The 19,026-nt window shown below is 42.7% G+C and overlaps 1 protein-coding gene across 4 annotated transcripts in view; it reads left to right on the forward strand.

Annotated features, from left to right (window-relative positions):
* DLGAP4 (DLG associated protein 4) overlaps positions 1 to 19,026 on the forward strand; it is a 270,883-nt gene that overhangs the window by 218,910 nt on the left and 32,947 nt on the right. The window contains exon 1 of one of the 4 annotated variants that reach the window (XM_084645812.1): positions 1,662 to 1,940. The exons of the other annotated variants lie outside the window; for them this stretch is intronic. The gene's annotated coding sequence lies outside the window, so the exon portion shown is untranslated. Of the gene's footprint in view, positions 1 to 1,661; positions 1,941 to 19,026 lie in introns of those variants that run through there. 4 annotated transcript variants of the gene reach the window in all.

A 19,026-nucleotide genomic window follows, 5' to 3' on the forward strand; every position in this document is an offset into this window, starting at 1 on the left:
TAATGTAGTAAGCACAGTAAAGTACAGTCTATTGTGCAAATATTTAAGACTGTTTTCTGATGTAAACTCTTTCTGTGCACAAAGGACACTAAATCCAATGGAAACTGTAGGATACCTAGACTCTCAGATCATAATTGAACAAGCTGGAATTTTGGCCAGGGAACTCTTGTGAAAAGTGCCAGGGAATCCTCTGATCACACAGTGATCAGAGTCTTGAGTTTTATGTCTTGGCTAAAATACAGATGGCATCTTACACATCTCAAAATACCAATATTGTCCTACTTCTAGCCTCCCTGCAAATATCTTATTTTGTTGACACGCTAGAGTTGCACCATATGGGTAATACAATTTCCAGTTTTCATGCTTATACAACTACAACATTCTAATAACCCTGTAAACATAGATGAGTTAATTAAATCCCCACTCTGAGTAAATGCTCTTGTCTGGGAATTGTACATATTGTACCATTCATTCTTCTGCTATGCTACATTGAGTATGCTTCCATTTAGAAAGTTAAAAATAGGGACTTAAAATAGGTTAACATCCTTTAAACTAGCATTTTCCTTGCTATATCCTAGTAGTGTCTTTAGGCTATATTGTGAAAATACCTAGAATGTTTGACTTGATGCCTCTGAAGCATTCTGTACCATGCCAGTTGCAACTTCAGCACACCCCTCCATCATATAGAATGCCACACTTGTAAATATTTGACGGCCAGACTTCAGTGGCCTTTAGCTCTAACCCTATATATGTTACAAGAACAAAAAATGAAGAGGTGTATAGGTCGTTCATCAAACCCAGACTGTTTCTCTTAAGGATTTTTTTTAACATACAACTTAAAAAGGCATATGTTATGGGCCCCAAAATTAATACTCCACTAGCCAATTACCATCTGGTGCTCCTGAACAATAAAACTGTCATGCTATATTTGACCACTAATTAAAAGAATAAAATGAGATCCTACCCTGTATAAATGGAGGGATTGTGTATGACCGTATCAAAAGCTGGATAAGAGGTGTAATAAATCCCTGCACTGACCAACTCGGGTGTGTAGAACGGGTTCACTTGAACCTCGGCAGTGAGGTGGCTGTTGAGCCTGATTTACGTGCCCCGGGGGTCCCTAAGCTTTACTCCAGTCAGGATTGTTGTGCCAGGTGCTGTACACTGGGGCCTGCTCTATGTGGATATCCCACAAAACCCCCTTCCACTTCTTGCGGTACTGTTCATAGGGCCGGGGCTCCTGTGAGAAGGGCACCCCCTGCCATCTGCCTCCCTCTCTGGCTGCTAGGCATTTTGTGCCCTCTGTCCTCTCTGCTGCCCCCAGCCGGGCCCCTCCTGCCTGGTCCCAACAGGGCTGTGCGGATAGAGGGGGGCAGTGCTGGGGGCGGGGGTTCATGCCAGCGTCCCTAAAATGTGCAGGCGTGAGGGAGGGGCTTCTCCAGGCTACATTTTCTCACCCCCCCCCCCCCAAAAAAAGCGTGTGGGATTTTTCTCTCCCCTCATCCCCGGGCTTAGGTCCATTCCCCCCTCCCCCCCGCCGCCGGGCCCGGCTCACATCCCGCCCTCCCCTTGAGGGACCCTGGGCCCCCCGCCCCCTTCCGCGCTTTCCGGCCGGGGGTCGGGGAGGGAGTTTACAGCAGGCCGCAAAACGAGGTGAGCGGCGCCCCGCCCGCCGGGGACGGGCTGCCTGGCTCGGGCCCGGCGCCGCCTGGGCCCCGCGCTCTCCGGCTGGCCCGCGGCGGGGGCGGGCAGTAGGGGAGAGGTCGGCAGCGTGTTCGCTGCTTCCCCCCCTCCCCTCCTCTCCTCTTTCCCGGGGCCCGAGCGGGGAGGGGAGCAGAGGCCGCCCCCGGGTCCTCCCGGCCCCGCCTCCCGTTCCTGTTCGCCCGGCGCGGAGCGCAGCCAGCCCCGCTCCGGCCTGGAGACGGCCCTGCGGACCGCGGGTGAGAGCGCGTGTGGGTTCCCTCCGGCCTCTCCCCGCGGGGGGAAGAAACGAAGGCCCGGGGGGGGGGGGGCTACATCCTCACGCCCCTCCGGCCTCTGTGTATGGGGGAAAGAAGCGTACATCTCCCCCCCCACCGGCCCGTGGGGGGGGGGGGTAGCGCCCATTCCCCTGACCCCTGTGCGTTGGGGGGGGGGCGGCAGAGTTTGGCAGCCTAAACACACCCCTGATCCCTCTGTATGTGCCGAGGGGGGAGCCTGGACACACACACCCGGCTCCTCCGTGCAGGGGGAGGGAGCGTACATCCCTCCCCCGCCCGCCGCTCTGCATGTGCAGGGGGTAGCGGATGTCCGTCTGTCCGCCCCCCCCCCCCGGTGCGTGTGGGGAGGGAGTAGCCTACACACACCACCGGCTCCTCTGTGCGGGGGTGGGAAGGGAGGGTTGGTAGTCTACACACCCCACTTTTGACCCCTCTGGGTGTGGGGGTAGCCTACTCCCCGTTTGACTTCTCTGTATGAGTTGGGGGTGGGCGCGGGTGCCTACACTACCTGTGTTTGCATCATGCTCATCTGGAGCGTGCTGTTGCTGTGCAAAAACTCCTGGGAAAAGGGAGAATGGGTGGTGGTTGCAAAACCGAAGGGTATACCCTAATAGGTAGTGAGTGTGTTTGTGTTTCAAGAGGGTAGCTTGGGAGGTGTGAAACTCTTAGGTTGGCAGCAGTTGAGACTATGAAGATAGTAAATGTTTATGGGTAAAACTTCTTTTAGCCAGGAAGTATTTATTAGGACTTCAGGAATACTGAGTTAAGAATGTTGGCGTTGAGACGTATTGTTGCTTTATCACTGGTTTCCCTGGATGTTTTTTATAAGAACTTGTTTAGTGAATCCCATAACCAGATATTTCTAAAAACACAGTGTGTTGCTGTCCCTGTGAGGCAACCCAAATTTGTCATCTGGATTCTATCACATTTATAGAAGTTTCAAAAGATGCCTAGAGGGTTATAATTTTCAGTTCCTTAAAATTATCTTTTGACATTTTTTCTTTAGTGCAGTCTTATATCTTATTTGTATGTGAAATATATATCAAATTACTTTGAGCTATGTTTTTTGATTTATCAAATGCTTTCTTACTTGTAAGTGGTGTCACTTGCACACTACACATAGCAGTAACAGTGGTAGAGAAAATTTTAAAAAATGTAATTATGTAGGATTAAAAACTGCTTTGATCATTGACTCTTCTTGTTAACTTTGCTTCTTGAGCCTGGAATAGATGATGTCCATTTACAGATTGTCAAATGCACCATAATCCGTTTTTAATCCAATATACTGTTCAATGTGATGTGATTATTAAAATCTCATAAATATGTGATTAAATACATGATGCATTGGTTGAAACACTGTTTAGTTTGATCTTTACAATAAGAGTAGGGATTTGTCTGTTTGGTTTTTTAGGTGGTTGTCCTTACATTGCTCTGCTATTTTTTCCTCTCTGATAGCTTGAAGGGACACTGTCACCGCAACTAATTTTTCCAGTTTATGAGAAGTGGTTTTGGATACTACACCTGCCTCTGTATCCTCCTGTCAAGTTATGTAGTCTCTTGCTTTCTTTTTTGGCCCATTATTTTTCTCTTGTTGTAAAGAGATCCAAAGGCTGTTATCTATACTAGCAAAACTCAGACCCATAAACTTCTTGTAGTGGTGGAAGCTACACTACAGGAAGGGCTCAGACATTTTACCACTGGTGCAAATCCCCAGCATAAATGTTTCAAACCAGGGTAAGCCTACCAGTGCAAGTCCCTTATTACACTGATGCAACTCATCTGCACTGAGAGTTTGGGTTGGACTAGGTAACATGGTGACAAACACTAGAGACCTGCCTGTAACAATAGTTTCTACCAACTACTCTGTTGCTACCAACAACAGACCTACCCTAGTGGTGAATAAGGTATCTGGTACTTTTCTTACTAGCTTTGATGAAATCAAAAACAGACTATACAGGGAAAATTGTGAAAATGACTACATACAAAGGGCTGTCAGATATGCAAAGTAATCAAGCTTGGAAATTTGAGAATATTTTTTTCTGTCTCATCTATAGTTATCTTGATGTTACTTGCAATAAGGTAACAAAATCTTCAAAGGAAGTTATTATTTGATGTTATTAAGTTGATGGTATTTCTTTAAAGCACTGAGGCCAATTCTGCTTCCCCCATAAGTTTACATGTCCCATTGAAGTGAATGAGCAAAATTCTGTGTTCAGTTACACGGCTGTAAGTACGACATGACTTCATTGAAGTCAGCAAAGTGGTGGCATATTTACAGTTGTTAAACTTAGCAAAACTTGAGCTAATGAGTTGCATTCTTGAGTTATAGGACAGAATTGGGCCAATTGTTTATGAAGGCTGATGTTGACGACTGTAAGCTTTGAAGTAATCTTTATATTGAGATTGCTTTCTTCTGACAGTTCAGTTTGTCTGTGCTCCCACCTTGAGTCTAAGGGGCTGTGAATGTCTCATGAAATAATGAGGGAGGAAAGGATATAGCTTCTGTATCCCTTTACTTCTGGTTTCCCTAGAACAAATTTGTAGAGGCTGATAGAGAAAAATAAACACCCGGACTTCTCTGTTTTCCTCTCTGTGTACTTTTCACTTGCACATAAGCTTTTCCTGATTCCTGAATGTTAAATTGTGTCCAGTTCAGTGCTATGAAGTACTTGTGATGAGTTACCTGCACCCACCTCCGGGGCGCCACCTGATGTACTGGGGTACCACTGAGCTTGCCTGACCCACCAGCCTGGGTTTCCTTTACACTGTGCTGCTGTGACAGGCTCTCAAGCCCCCTTCCTGCGGACACACCCAGCTGCAATTTTACACAGATGCTGAGATCAGCTCTGCATGAGAAAGCTCAGCTAAAGGACTGCGCAGCATTCAAGTGCACACCCCCTCTGGAGTGTAAACCCAGAATTGTATCGTCTTGCGCTGCACAGAGAACTGTACGGTGTAAGCTCATAAATTTTGCTTGCTCCCTCCCTCAGTGTGGACGAAGATAAGCACAGCTTTTTGCCCCCGAGTTATGAATTCCACAAATTTAGTTTTAGAGAGAACTAAAACAAGTTTATTAACTAAAAAAGATAGATTTTGAGTGATTATAAGGGTTAGCAAACAGATCAAAGCAGATGACCCAGCAAATAAAACAAAAATGCAATATAAGCTTAAGATACTACCGAAACTGGTTTCTCACCCTAAATGTTGATTTAGGCAGATTGCAGAAGTTCTTGAAGGCAAGCTGTTCTTGCTTGCAGCTTAAAACTCCAGGTATTTTTCACAGGCCAGACACCTTTTCCAGCCTGGACTCACCTCTCTCTCTCTGCGCCCCTCCCTCCCCCCTTGTCTTTGTTTCTTAGATGTTCACAGCAGTCATCTTGGGTAAGGATTCAGTGAAGAACAACCATTGATCATGTCACTCCCCTGCCCTAAATAGGTATTACATATGGCAGGAATCCTTTGTTTTCCAAAAACAGCTAGGAAAACTTGTGGCACCTTAGAGACTAGCAAATTTATTTGGGATGATTCTCTCCCCCCGCCCAAAAAAACAAACTGGTATTCTGTCATGGAGTCCAGTACTAGGTGACATGATCACATGACCCTGCAGTGTCAAAGCAGCAATGAGTCAAAGGCTGTTTGTAGCATCCCAGGAAAGCTTCTCAGTAAGGTGGGAGATTAGCCTTTTCAAAGATCCGTTGTTTTCCCTAATGGTCCATTGACTAGTTCCCAGCTAGCCAGCCAGACTGATTGCGTTTTGTCTGGTGGGCATTCCCCGGGTGCAAACACTTTTGTAGTCAGAATGTATAGTTCAATATTCCTAACTTTAGATAGAAAAATGACACGTGCATACAAATAAGATAATCATATTCAGCAAATCATAACCTTTCCAAAGATATCTCACGTGCCTTATCTTGCACAAAATACATTATAATTGACACAATCATATCATAATATTACTATAAAAAATATGGGAAGCAGTTAAGTCCCAGGCAGACTGTGAAGAGCTATAAAAGGACCTCTCAAAACTGGGTGACTGGGCAACAAAATGGCAGATGAAATTCAATGTTGATAAATGCAAAGTAATGCACATTGGAAAACACAATCCCAACTATACATATAAAATGATGGGGTCTAAATTAGCTGTTACCACTCAAGAAAGAGATCTTGGAGTCATTGTGGATAGTTCTCTGAAAACATCCACTCAATGTGCAGCAGCAGTCAAAAAAGTGAACAGAATGTTGGGAATCATTGAGAAAGGGATAGGTAATAGGACAGAAAATATCATATTGCCTCTATGTAAATCCATGGTATGCCCATTTCTTGAATACTGAGTGCAGATGTGGTCGCCCCATCTCCAAAAAGATATATTAGAATTGGAAAAGGTTCAGAAAAGGGCAACCAAAATTATTAGGGATACGGAATGGCTTCCGTATGAGGAAAGACTAATAAGACTGGGACTTTTCAGCTTGGAAAAGAGACGACTAAGGGGGGATGTGACCGAGGTCTATAAAATCATGACTGGCACGGAGAAAGTAAATAAGAAGGAAGTATTATTTATTCTATCTCCTAGCACAAAAACTAGGAGGCACCAAATGAAATTAATAGGCAGCAGGTTTAAAACAAACAAAAGGAAGTATTTTTTCACACAGTGCATAGTCAGCCTGTGGAACTCCTTGCCAGAGGATGTTCTGAAGGCCAAGACTATAACAGGGTTAAAAAAAAAACTAGGTAAATTCATGGAGGATTGGTCCATCAATGGTTATTAGCCAGGATGGGCAGGGATGGTGTCCCTAGCCTCTGTTTGCCAGAAGCTGGGAATGAGCAACAGGGAATGGATTACCTGTTCATTTCCTCTGGGACACCTGGCATTGGCCGCTGTCGGGAGGCATGATATTGGGCTAGATGGACCTTTGGTCTGACCCAGTATGGCCATTCTTATGTTCAGTGTCACAGCAATATTTCCTAACTGTTTTGGTATTCTGAAACTTGTTTTGTGTGTAGACTGCGGCTATGTCTACACTAGAGAGCTTACAGTGGTGCAGCTGTATTATTTCTCATGTAGCTGCTCTATGCCAATGGAGAGAGCTCTCCCATTGACATAATTAATCCAGCCCCAAGGAGCGGCAGTAAGCGATGTTGGCAGGAGAAGCTCTCCTGCCGACGCAGTGTTGTGCACGCTACCACTTATGCCAGCTTAATTTATGTTGTTGCGTGGGGTGGAATATTCACAACCCTGAGCAACATACACTTTGCTGGCATAGGCTATGTCTGCGCTGCCACTTATGTCCCTCTTCAGGAGAGTAAAGAATAGTTCAGATGATGGTTGTGATGGCCTCCTTTTGTACTGCTAAAAATCTATGTATACATGTGTCAAGGTTCCTCCCCCACTCTGAACTCTAGGGTACAGATGTGGGGACCTGCATGAAAAACCTCCTAAGCTTATCTTTACCAGCTTAGGTCAAAACTTCCCCAAGGTACAAAATATTACACCCGTTATCCTTGGACTGGCCGCTACCACCACCAAACTAATACTGGTTACTGGGGAAGAGCTGTTTGGACGCGTCCTTCCCCCCAAAATACTTCCCAAAACCTTGCACCCCACTTCCTGGACAAGGTTTGGTAAAAAGCCTCACCAATTTGCCTAGGTGACTACAGACCCAGACCCTTGGATATTAAGAACAATGAACAATCCTCCCAACACTTGCACCCCCCCTTTCCTGGGAAATGTTGGATAAAAAGCCTCACCAATTTGCATAGGTGACCACAGACCCAAACCCTTGGATCTGAGAACAATGAAAAAGCATTCAGTTTTTTACAAGAAGACTTTTAATAAAAAATAGAAGTAAATAGAAATAAAGAAATCCCCTCTGTAAAATCAGGATGGTAGATATCTTACAGGGTAATTAGATTCAAAAACATAGAGAACCCCTCTAGGCAAAACCTTAAGTTACAAAAAAGATACACAGACAGAAATAGTTATTCTATTCAGCACAATTCTTTTCTCAGCCATTTAAAGAAATCATAATCTAACACATACCTAGCTAGATTACTTACTAAAAGTTCTAAGACTCCATTCCTGGTCTATCCCCAGCAAAGACCAGCATACAGACAGACACAGACCCTTTGTTTCTCTCCCTCCTCCCAGCTTTTGAAAGTATCTTGTCTCCTCATTGGTCATTTTGGTCAGGTGCCAGCGAGGTTACCTTTAGCTTCTTAACCCTTTACAGGTGAGAGGAGCTTTCCCCTGGCCAGGAGGGATTTCAAAGGGGTTTACCCTTCCCTTTATATTTATGACAACATGTATTTGAGGAAGAAATGTCAGGTATTGATTGTGGCTTGAAAAATCCCTCCCCTCATACGTGCCCAGAAGGGGCAGTCAGGTTCATCCATGTTTCACAGGGAAAGACCTCAGGGCAGCTCAGATTATTGCAGCATGCAGAATCATGGCACATGCCCCTGAACATGACAGCTTGAGTGAGTGTGGTTGCTATTATGTGAGCTGGGCTAACTGAAGAGGCGTAAATCAAATGTAGGTAATCCAAGTTAACTCCACAGTGAAGACATAGCTTGGGCTTACACAACTGTTTCTGCAATACTTAAGCAATTTGTTTAAAAAAAAAAATGAATCCAAAAAATTAGAAAACCCCCTGAATGTAACTAGTGCTGCTTTGCTGAATCTGTAGTGTAGACAGTCTGAAGAGAGAGTAGCCTAAATCCTGACCACAGTATGCACCCTCAGCAGCCAGGCTGTTCTGTGGGATGTTGGATTCGGTTTTGTTTTTAGCCTTGCTGGGCCTTGCCCTGGCCACTCTGAAGCAATAGAGCTGCTTCTCCTCCCTTCGGGTTGGAGAAACTTCCTCATTATTGGCATGTGCACTATGTGGATTAGGGTAGTGGCACAGCCATGTGTCCTTCCCTCGTATTTCTGAGGCCTCATATCCTCTGCTTAGGATTCCCAAATCTTGCCCTACCTCCTGTGTAGCAGAACTGCACCAGTTCCTCTACAGGGCCAAATCTATGCTGGTGAAATGGCACTGCATCCTAACATCCTTTTAACCCACACAGTTGCTACCAGAGGTGCACAGGCTCATGCAACTTTTAGAATTGCTGTTGCTCTGAGCATCCACTGTTGCCTGACTCTGCATTAGTTTGTTGACAGGGCAGTCTCCTGGAGTAGCAACTACACCAATGCAGTTGTTCCTCCCAGTGCAAACTAGAATATTCCTGCCCACTCTTCAGTACCGATTTTGCCAGCTCTGGGCATTAGCTCTACCTGTAAAGCTGACTGCATGAGGCTTGGCTGCTCTTGGCTTACCTACCTTTCCCCCACCTATTGAGGACAGACCTGAGGGCAGCTGAGGCAGTACTTAACTGCTTTCAGCTTGATCTGGCCTCATCACCTCTGAAATCTTTACCCACAGAATAGCATTGAAGGAACACAAAGGTAATATAAAATGTAGAAAACACTCTCTCTAATCCACAAGCCCACTAATGTTTGCGGAGAGTGCTACGTGTAGGTGCGGTGCGTTGTATACAAGATGCTTGCAACAGTGTAGAAGTAGTCAATGGGCCAGATTCTCTGTTCATATAAATTGGCATAACTCTGTTGAAGTCATGCCAATTTACACCAGATGAGAATCTGTCCAGCGTGTCCATCTTAGATTTCCACTCAAAACTGTTGTATACATGGAACTTCTGTGTGGAATCAACCATCTTCCTGTTTCAGAGTAGCAGCCATGTTAGTCTGTATTTGCAAAAAGAAAACTTAGTTAGTCTCTAAGGTGCCACAAGTACTCATGTTCCTGTTGTGTACCCTCAAAGGGTTTTTTTAAAATATTTCTCCTGTGCTTTCTTTATGATGGAAAGTGTGCAGGAGGTCAGACTAGATGATCATAATGGTCCCTTCTGACCTAAATATCTATGAATAAGAGGATCCTGGCTTGAGCTAAGAGAAAACAATGGCTACTTCCTGGTCCTGGACACCTGCTCTTCATGGAGTCAGACTGAAGCTAATGGTGTAATTAAAATGACTGGTTTCCATTATAGGGTGTTTTATTTTTATGTTAAGCCAAGGTTTGATTTTTTTGTAAAGGACATGGGCAAAAGTTAAATATAATGTATTTATTGTTGAAACCATTAAGCTATCATGTACTCTCTGTAATATCTTCTCTCATTGCTGTCAGTTACCAAGGTCTTGGTGCCCTAAGAGAGCTTTCTTTCTTTCTAACTGCCTTTTCCTGTTTGATTCAGTCCTGTCAGTCTGTCGTCATGGAAACAATTGTGATGTCAAACTTGTGGCATCAGTGAATGAATCAGACAGGAGGCTGGTTGGGCAGCAAAGCTTCTGTTTATTTCCCCCACTGTTGGGAATTGATGGATGGAGAGAGAGTACAAAATGGATCAATGGAGTTCAAATAAAGTGTGAAGTTTTTAAATTTGTTTAAGTTATGACTCTAGTTTTAAGGCCTTCTGTGGAGGGGAAGAAGGTTTGAAATAGTTACATTGCGCTTACTTTGGAAACCGTGTTCGCTGCCCTTTAAGTTTCTGTTGAAATCACATTTAAAGGAGAACGTGGCAGGAAGCCCAAAATCCTTAAGAACCAAATACTGGTTCGCTCAACCTGTTAACTATTTGTTTGATGAAAAGTATGTTAGGCTGCATTCCAGCTATAGTAGTTGGATACAGTACGTGATTGACTTCAGCTTTTTTAGAGACAAACAGCAGATCTTTGATACTTGTTGAGGGACAAAGGACACCACAGTTGTTAAGTAGTTTGCAGGGTGGCTTTTTGTTACCTTCTCTTCATTGTAGAAGGATTTCCATCTCCCCTGTGGTAATGCTTACCCACACAGTGTAGAAGCCATGCTGTCAAGGTACCTGTGATGTGATCTGAGGTCACAGATACTAACGTGATTTAACTTGCTGCATGTCATAATGGATGAGCTGAATAGAGATGGGAATGGTAGCGGTGAACTTGCTTATTGCTATACTGTTTACAAATTACTCTTACAACTGTGGATTGGTTAGAGATTGCGGAAATCATTTCTTTTGTAAAACATTTTCTTACCACTTTCTGAAATGTCTCAACTTGTTATGGTCAAGACGTTAAGCTAAATGTGTTCTGTTTCCATTACTGGTCATACTTAGAGTTTATCTATTGCTAACTTATGCACCGCTGGCCCACATTGTGTATTGTGATCAAACATCTAAGGGACTAAAATTAGACTAGTTAAATGGAACCGTCAAAAAGTTTTTTGACAGTTTTTCATCGGAAAACACGCTTTTGTCAAAGTTGAAACATTTTATGAAATGCTGCTTTCAACAAACTTTTCAATAGTCCAAGTGGTTTTTTGTTTTTTTTACTTCCTTTCTCATTTGGTTTTGTGAATGGGAATGATTGGGTCAGCAGCTGTGCTGCCTCACTGAGCAGGCATCATATGGGTAGCCAAGAAAAGCCAGCCATCAGATGCTTTTCCCTCAGGGACTCCTGGAGGTTTCCTTACCCAAGATTTCAAGGTCTGTCCATGCTCCCCAAACCTCCTTCCACCTGAAGGGGTTATTGCCTGGACCTCTGTGGCAAGGAATTGAAGTCTGTGGTTCTGTTGGCTTACTATGCAGCATCCCCTCTTCCTTTCCTTTGCAGTCACAGGAATCTTAGGTGAATGCTTTCTCTGAAACTGGGATGGGTTGGATTCCATAAGCAATAATGCACAGTAATAGTGAAGACAACTGAGCTAGCAGCTGTGCATTCTCTGCACACTGAGCCAGTGGTGTGCACAGTAGCTTGGAAATGCATATCCTAGTTGTCATAAAGGGAAGGCTAAACACCTTTAAATCCCTCATGGGGCCAGGGAAAAAACCCTTTCACCTATAAAGGGTTAAGAAGCTAAGATAACCTCGCTGGCACCTGACCCAAAATGACCAATGAGGAGACAAGATACTTTCAAAGCTGGGGGGGGGGGAAACAAAGGGTTCTCTCTGTCTGTGTTGTCTTTTACCAGAGCAGGAATGCAGGTCTTAACTCCTGTAAAGGGTTAATAAGCAATCTAGTTAGATATGCGTTAGATTCTGTTTTGTTTAAATGGCTGATAAAATAAGTTGTGCTGAATGGAATGTATATTTCTGTTTTTGTGTCTTTTTTTGATTACCCTGTAAGGTATTTACCATCCTGATTTTACAGAGGTGATTCTTTTACTTTTTCTTCTATTAAAATTCTTCTTTTAGGAACCTGATTGCTTTTTCATTGTTCTTAAGATCCAAGGGTTTGGGTCTGTGTTCACCTATGCAAATTGGTGAGGATTTTTTATCAAGCCTTCCCCAGGAAAGGGGGTGTAGGGCTTGGGGGGATTTTGGAGGGAAAAGACGTTTCCAAGTGGGCTCTTTCCCTGTTGTTTTTGTTAGACGCTTGGTGGTGGCAGCAATAAGGTCCAGGGACAAAAAGTAAATCAGTTTGTACCTTGGGGAAGTTTTAACCTAAGTTGCTAAAAATAAGCTTAGGGGGTTTTCATGCAGGTCCCCACATGTGTACCTTAGAGTTCAGAGTGGGGAAGGAACCTTGACACTAGTGAAGCCTTCTAGAAATCATTGTATTTTGGCTTCAAAAAAACTGGCCCGTGGTTTGTCTTGAGATGAAAGGTGTAGAAATCTAAAATCATCAGAGAAATGTTTTTAAATCGGAGGAAGCGTCACCTGCTATACAGCAGGCAGCCTCAGAACTTAGAGGCATTAGGGAACACATGGGGTATTGGCTTCACTTTATAGTGCAGAGTGACTCTGTAGAACAGGAAATGACTGTCCTGCCGAAAGGTAGACAAATAGAAATCAGTACAACTTGCTCTATGTATCTCTTCATTGAGGTTCCAGGCATTCATTCATTGAGAGCTGGTATGAGACTGTGACGGTACTTAGAGTAACTTGTTGACACACAAACTGAACAAGTATCTGGCTTCTAGTGTTGTGAAAATCAACCCTTTTTCTATCTGTCTTACACTGTCCTTTGTGATAAAGATTCTGCAGCTAGTGATGTCTGATCCTGCAGTGCTAATAATAGTATACACTTGTTTGAATGTAAGCAAATAGTTCTCAAACACAGAGCAGAGATCTGGTATAACAAGGTACGATTTTACATTCCTAAGTGAACAATGTTGTAGACCAACGGTAAAATTTTTCAAAAGCAATCATGTTTGAAAATTTTACCACAGGCTGTCTTTTAGCTATGCTGCAAAAAGACTTCCTAATGAAAGGCAAGCAAATCGGTTAAATAGATTCTGGTGGACTGTTTAACCTCCATTCAGTAACTAAGGGTCAGTGAAGGGCAAAAGGGAATGACCCAAAACAAAGCTGAGAACTCTTCTTCCTAGGATGACAAATGTTGTCCTGGAAGGACAATATGTCATCTAGCATTACAAATATCAGGGCAGGTCTGCACTTGTCCAGTTTTTGCAGTTGAGCACCATTTCTTAAGTCTGGAAACCTGCTTAATAGAGGGACAAATGGAAGGGAAAGTTCAAAATTGCTAGGGTAGGCACCGGATTGTCTTCATTTTTCAGATTTCCTTGGCTTATTACCACTGATGCAGCTTTAACAGTGGGAGCATTAGTCGACAAATGGTACATGTGGTGGGATTATTTTTTTAACCACCATATCATTTGCACCTGGTGCCACACTCTCAATAGCGCAAAAATAGGCGTTTTAAAAAAGGCTGGTATGGACACAGCCTAAGAATATTGTCAATTGGGTTTCTGTTTTCACACTTCTCGTACAAAAACCACCTGAAGCAAAACACTTGAATAGGTTTTTCATAGTGAGATTACCTGGCACTTCAGTTGTTGGTGGGGTTGAAAGTTGGTTGTGGAAGGGGGTGCCTGGTAGACCCCATAGATTCCCCGTGTATATTGGGAGCTTGTCCCTCTCATGAGGCAGTACAATTTATATCCTTCACAGAAAACAATTTTGTAATAATTGACATTTTTAAAAAAACAAGTGCACACTCTAAACTCTAGTTACCAATAGCTGAAGGCTTTTAAAATAGTCAATGACAGCCTCCTAAATCCTCCATCCAGTTTCCTTCCATCACTCTGGCTGATGAGAAGCAGGCTGCCTTCTTCCCCTCCCCCAAGTATGCCACAAATGTGCATAAGGAGAGAAGTGAGGGCAGGCTTGAATCCTTGAACTTTCTTTCCAAAGAAGGCAGCTATTGTCTTCACCTTGGGGAAGGGGCTTCCTGTATCTCCTACCCAGCCTCTGACCTTGCATCCTGTCAGGGATTCAGGGCCAAGAACTTGGGAGTAACAGGAGAGTGGGGAGAGGAGAGTAATTTCTGTGACTCCTTGCCAGATAACACAGTTGGCGTCACAGAAGAATCTGTGTAAAATTACTCTTGGGTCCTAGAGCATGTGTGATCAGAGTGATATCCGCAGTTTCTGGTTGGAAGAAGATACTGATGACACTGCTCCTATATTGGTCCATTTCCATGGTTATCCCACAGCTTTCCCAAATAGATATTGGGCAAAAGATCATTCTTTGAAACTGTACTTACGGGCTCAACACCCTATAAAGAATTCCAAAGGCTACCCTTGTTGCTGTTCGTTTGGACAGTGTATTCATTTGTATATCGTACATCTAGACAAATCATTGTGTTAAAGAAAACTATTGCCAGGACCAGTAGAATATTGATGAAACTTGTAAAAACAAAATTTTCTGCACATCTGCCCACAGTGTGGTAATCGTTCAAAGTCACTGTCGTGTTACGTTCTATATCTTTTAAAGCAGTGAAGATCAGCAGCTAGGGGTCTCTGTGTAACTATCATCTGGCTGCAAAGCAAGAGACTGAAGTTTAAGTTTGGACTCTGTCTTTAATGTTATATATCCATTAAGTATCTGCTTACAGGGAGTTCTTGTGACTCCACATCAGTAGAGGGCACGTGCTTGTGTACACATGAATGCAGAGTCAGGGGACTTGTACAGAAGTTCTTTTAAAAGAAGAGCCATGTTCCCATCCTCATTATTTCCAGGAGAAACTAGAATTTCTGCTTTATTTCAGGATGAGGTTTCAGAAAAACTTCCATCTAAGGGAGAGGGATCAATGGGAAAAATCTCATGTAAAAGAACAAGTGAACAAAGGGTGCATCCTAGGGAAATGTGGTGATGGGGAAGAAGGGAAGAAAGAAAATTAACTTTGTGTAAAGTTAAGTTCTCAAGTCCATATTAAGTGTTGAACACTGAGCATCTCTCACTTCCAAAAAACAGGCTGCTTATTTAGGCACCTAAACATATACTCTGTAACCTGTTAAGCACCCACGGCTGAATTTTGGCCAGTGGTCCAGATTATCATAGTTACACCAGGGCTGAATCTGGCTCAGTGTCTTAAATGCCATGACTCTAGCTGAGCACGGATTTCTTAGACTTTAGTGGATTAACTGTTACTGAAATGTTTCCATCTAGGCTTCAAGTTCCTCACTTGATTGAGAAGTGGTGGGTACTTGCTGCAGGTCTTGTTAGGCTGTGCACCATCTCTTGCAGGGTTCACTAACAAGTGCAAGGAGAGGAAGGGGAACTGTAACTTCATAACCTCAAATGCTTTATTTCTTTTATAAATGCTTAATCTTTCTGCAGTTTCCCTGCAGAATCTGAAATTGTGGCTTCTGCTGTTTATTCCCATCCTCCGTTTCTTCCTTCGGTCACCACTGGCTCTGTCAGATAGACAGCAGCTCAACTCCTGTATCTCTGCTGGGGCAGTAAGCACTTCTCAAAGTAACAATGGGACATGATAGCTTGAAACTTGTCTCTCATAAGGGATAAGTCAGGGTGGAGGCCAGCTTTAAATTGCTGATACTACTATTACTACATCCTATTACTGTTTGCACTTGTAACTTTCACACACAAACAAGCCCAATAGAAACTAATAAGCAGTCTGGTATTAAAATGCATGCAGATTGCATTCTAGATGCAAAATGGAAAGGAAGTGTCAAATATTTCATAGTCCTTCTGAGGTTTCATGCATCTAAAGTAAAGGAACATAAACCCAAGGCAAACTCAGTCATTCTGGTAAGAGCTACTGAACTAAACTATAAAAAAAAATTTCTCGTCAGTAATCTAACAGAATAACAAGGGGATTCTATGATTAAGATCTTTGACCCCTGAACTGCAAGCGATCTCAGCCCTCACGCTATCTTTGAATGTTATCTTTTGTAGCTTCTTGTCATTTTCTATTCAGAAGTGACTCCGAAATAAAACGTAGGCCAGACTGTTGAAGGAGTGAATCTCTTCAAAAACATGGTTGTTCCTATCAAGTGAGTAGAAATTCAGAACAGAAAACTTAGGGCCAGATTTCTAAGGTGATATCAATGGAGTTAGATACTGAAATACATTTAAAAATCTGGCTCTTAGTTCCAAATAGCAGTACCTCTTGGCAGTCTGTCAATACTTTCCTCTGAATTTTGGTTATTCATTTGTAGTAAAGTTTTCAAGGTTGCATTGGTTGAAAGACAAGCTCCGGGTTCCTACACTCTAACCTCAGAGTCACCTGACATGACTGAACGGTATCACTAACTTTCTTCTAAGTTTAGATTGTTGCAAGATGTCTTCATGAAAGCTTTTGCTAGAAAGTTTTTTTTAAAAAATCTACAAAAGTAAATTTAGTTCATATTTTTTTTCTGCACCGGAGTAAGCAGTTTACTGATTTGCCTTTTTTCATTATGTATTCCTCCTTTAAGATGACCATTTCTGGTGTAATCTTTCTAGGCACTTCTGCCTCCATCGTTGTGGTGTCTGAGCTCCTCCTCTGAGCAATGCAGTGTGGTGACAGTAGAATGGGAAGGATTTTTTATAATTACTTTTAGGGGATAGAATGGGGACTTAATGTTTTTTCCAGAGAAAAGCAGGATCTGTGTTTTAGAGGAGAGTGGTACTAGAATTCTTGTCATATTGAAATATATAATGGTACTTAAGCTGCTTCCACATAAATATTAATATCTAGGCTGTTTAATACCCATACCCCATCTTCCTGATCCACAAGGACAAAGACCACAAATTGTGCAAATCTTCTCCTCTAGACTATTTTGTTCTCCATTTGCTGTTGGAAACATCTGTGACCCTTTTCACACATGCTGCCACACTTCTAGGCACTTCAAACAAGTGTGATTTCTTGCTGTGTGGTGCGCAGTGATGTATCTAAGTAACATCTTCAGCCAAGGACTGAGCAATACTGCATGTGTGCTGGAGAGCAGGGAAGGGCAGAGAGACAAAGATAGTTACAGCACAGTTAAGTGGCCGTCGTAGGGATAGAATGAAAGAGGTATGGGGTTATGAGCGTCTCTGAAAATCTTTTGATTATTCTAGTAGTCCTACCTTTCCAGTTCTTAGGTTTTAGCTGTCTTGCTGCAGAAATGAGAACTCTTGTTCTTCTGCTCCCTTCACCCCAAAAGAAACACTCCGTAAAGAGAACAGGAAATATTTTTGTTTTCACAGGTGTGGTCAACAGTAGACTGCTGTGGATTTCTGTCCTGTGCACACTACCTTGTGTAGCTTAATACTGTCCTTAGCTCTCTTCTCACTAAATGATCAGCACAAAGACTTTAGTGCTTCTTAAATTTGTTTCTTTATGTACATCTTCTTTCTTTTGTCCCCAGTTCTCTAAAATGTTCCCAGTAGTAACCTCTGCATGTGAAAGGTACTATGTTAACGATTAATAGTATTGGATTGAGTGGGTTTTGTATGCAGAATGACTCACATTTATTTTTGAGGTAGGGACACATTGCAGTGCCACATCCCATCAGCTGTGTGATGTGGTAGGGAAAACCTCCAAAGTCAAATTTGGCCAACCAAGACTTGTAAGTATCTTGGGAGCTATTTGGCTCTACAGGGAGCACTTCTGAGAGAGTAGCCTTAAAGGGCATGTAAACTTCCCAGTTGAAGGAAGGGTGTCCATGGTGGAGAGATGGAGCTGCTTTTGGGTGGTATGGTAAGAGGGAGCAATAGACAATGCTGGCACTTTAGAGGGAGGTAGCACACCAAAAATTCCTCTAGATGTATTGATGTAAGATGTTGGCCTGGCAGACTTATGGAAATGTACAGACTGTAATGATGCAAGCTGATGAAAGCTCATGATTATGTAACCCTGGGAGTGCTTTGCCTTTACCTTTCAGGGCTTCCTAATCGTAACATTCCCAGGAGTCGATGATTTGTAAATTGATGCTTATCTAATTACTAAGTGTAGTTACTGCAAAATACTTTGTTGATTTAACAAAATCAGCAATAATGCATCTTGGCTATGGCTAAACTAGCTGTCAGCAGAATGGCAAAATTAAAAAATACTGTAGTCTTGATTGGACTCACTGAACATTAAATCTCGCCAAATGAGGGTAAATCCATCCTCATCATCATCATCCATTCATTGTACTCAACAACTGAACATACCCTCATATCTCAATGTCTGTACTTTGACCCGTTAACCTTTTACCTCCAATTGGGGATATTGCAGATTATGTATTCTTTACGCCATCTAATCCTAAACCGAACTTTGCACCCCTTGATAATCTGTACCTTATTCCCTGATAACCAGAAACTTCTACGATTAAACTCTGTACCATTTTTTTTATTTTAACATCTTAATAAAATTGTTAAATTCAGTGTGTGAGTGGGCACAGCATTAGTGTGTCAAGCTTTAAAAATATTAATTAATTTCAAAAAGTAATGAAATGTATAATGTGTCTCGATCAGTGGAGAAAACAGACTGTCCCTAACTCACTGTATAAAAATTGGATTAATTCTCAGTCTGTCATGTGGGAGCTGTAACTTAGCTCTAAGTATATAAACATAGTCCTATAAAAAATGCTCCATTCTGGGGGCAGGCACTAATAAATTACGCTGCCTTTAAGGGCCACTTTTTCTGTGAAGGTCAGTCTGTCTTTAATTTATGTTGTTAACATCCCAAATTTTCTTACTCGTGGTGGTGGGCCTTTTTAAAAAAGAAAAACTTGACATTACGAATATTGTTTGGTTTTTCACATAGGAAGAATAATCTTTTCTCACTTTCACTGCCATCCAC

The sequence above is a fragment of the Lepidochelys olivacea genome (assembly GCF_965140295.1).
Source record: "Lepidochelys olivacea isolate rLepOli2 genome assembly, chromosome: 13".
NCBI classification, from domain to species: Eukaryota; Metazoa; Chordata; order Testudines; family Cheloniidae; genus Lepidochelys; species Lepidochelys olivacea.